Raw genomic sequence first — 2,379 nt, forward strand, 5'->3', positions numbered from 1 at the left:
TGCATTATTGACTGTTGTTACCTTACAACCTACCCATTAAATCATGTTAAATTTTTAATTGACAACCAGCTTAAATTTAGTATAATTCACCATCCTCATATATATAATTAGTTTGTATATTATAAAAATTTCCATGCATTAAAAGTTTTAAAAAGAACAAATAACATTATTCATGATATTGTTTAAAACTCAAATATTTTTTAAAATGCTATCCCTGAACATTCTAAATGCAAGTTACAATTTGATAATCACAATAAACACTGTATAATCTTGTGATGTTTTCTAATTTATTTTTGTTTGAAATTCAACATTTCATCATTTTTTTTCTTTTGTAGAGAAAAATCAGTGATGTTATTAGCAAGTATGAGTTAACAAGCAAAAAGAATCTGTTTTTTGGCAAAGCAGTTATTGAGGTCCTGACTTCTTTTCCTGGTCTGGAGTTCTCCACAGAAAACAGAGATAAAGTGTGTCAACGTGTTGCAAAGGCCATTAGATGGAAAAAGTTCTCAGTCAAAAGGTAAGTTTACTTTTAATGCCATAGTAATGCAATTTTTACTTCTGATGAAAGGGATTGCAAATTTCAAATTTTATTTAAGTTCAAAAGCTGTGGAGTAAACATCAATGTCAGAGACAGCAAGCCAACAACACATGTTTTACATAAGAACATCTTACTTAAATAGTTTTAATTATAACAAACATGTGTTTATATCATATACATAAATAATCAACTAAGATTAATATCATCTGTCATTTGTTTGAGAAGTGCTGTATATATCATGTATATTATTGCCTCTTGCACGGCTGTCCACTCAATATTTTGTCTATTTACCATGTTTACAGTGAATTGTTTTAATAATTAAAAATAGTACTGATGGTGAGTTTAAAAACATTTTTTTATTAAACAATGTCATAAAAAAAGCAGTAAGCAATATATTTCTATCCTTGTTTTTCAGAAAACTCAAAAAGCAGGAAGTACACAATGAAGTAAGACCTGATGTGCCAGTAATAGCAGATATTGTACCAGAACCCAGAGCTGACAGTCCACAACCAGCAAGTCCAGTGGCAGGCCCTTCTGTGCCACTTACACCTCCAACTGTCCAACCAAGCCAAAGGTATATTTAAGACTGCATCACACTTATGATCACTTAAATTCTAATACAAATTTAACTAAAATCATTAATTGTTTTTATTCAAATGTTTAGCCAAAAAATCCACAAATATTAATACAACGACATCATATTAAATGAGAACGACAGAACTCAATAAAGAGATGAATGGGAATAGTATTTTTTAATATTCATGGTAATTTAAAAATAGACAATTTAAAGATTTTTTTTAATTTCCAATGACCTAAAGTGAAATGAAAAATAGCATGAATATAGTAAACAATGCATACCAAATATGATAATGTAACAACAAAAAAGGTTCTGATGAGAAGCATCAAGTTTTTTAATCCAAATACACTGTATAAAGAAAATATTTGCAATTACATGTATGTAGTCAAATATAGACACATGATACAAGGGTGATTAAACTTTGTAATTCTGTAATTTTATTAATTGTAAATTGTAACTAATTATTTTCAATTTACTTTCAGTGACTTAGATTCAGATGATGACATCCTTCTGATCTGCCTCCAAAAGAACCAGCAAGACAAGGCAACAGTATAAACATTGTTTAAAATAAGTTTTATTTATTGTGTGTTTTTATTTATGATAGAAAAAATATTCATGTATCTTATGGTGAAATTCATCAAATTTGTTTTTCTTTTTATTTATTTATGAACCTGTGGTTAATTTGAAGAAAGTATTTATATTATATATTTCATGTCATGTACATTAAGCATGTGATGTCAAATTAAACTATGATCAATGATGACTTTATGATTTTATTGTATAATTATAGTGTGGTTCAGGAGTTTGGTGTGCCTTTACAGCATTATACAATCATCTTGTATCTCAATACCCCTGATAGTTTCATTTTCAAACCTCAAGGCAATAAACTGTAGTGTTATAATCCTTTAATACCTAAGGGTGCATATAAGAATTCCAGATTATTACCTTTAAAATGTTAAAATTCTGTTTATTACCTATTCAAATGTCGTGTCAGTATGGTGATGATGGAAGTGATTAACAACCTTGACTGGCTTTTTTGTCTGTATGTGATGATTTCTTGCTCAGTATTATATTGATTATTTTCTATATTATGTTACAATTTACTTAACTTTTACTACAAATTTATTTATTCTAAACTTCTCAAAATACTTTACTATCATTCATAAAGAGTGATGCTTATTGAGATACTTATTTGGGTTTGTTTTTACTCAAATATGCAGAGTTAAAATAAAACATTGACCTGACATGTAAAAAAGGAAAAATG

The 2,379-nt window shown here is 28.0% G+C and overlaps 1 long non-coding RNA gene across 1 annotated transcript; it reads left to right on the top strand.

Annotated features, from left to right (window-relative positions):
• The first annotated feature begins 293 nt into the window (after positions 1-293).
• Positions 294-1,783, top strand: LOC134717520 (uncharacterized). Its single transcript, XR_010107364.1, has 3 exons — positions 294-517; positions 954-1,112; positions 1,598-1,783. It is a non-coding gene; the product is annotated as an uncharacterized LOC134717520 (long non-coding RNA).
• The last annotated feature ends 596 nt before the right edge of the window (positions 1,784-2,379 follow it).

The sequence above is a fragment of the Mytilus trossulus genome, chromosome 5, assembly GCF_036588685.1.
Source record: "Mytilus trossulus isolate FHL-02 chromosome 5, PNRI_Mtr1.1.1.hap1, whole genome shotgun sequence".
NCBI classification, from domain to species: Eukaryota; Metazoa; Mollusca; class Bivalvia; order Mytilida; family Mytilidae; genus Mytilus; species Mytilus trossulus.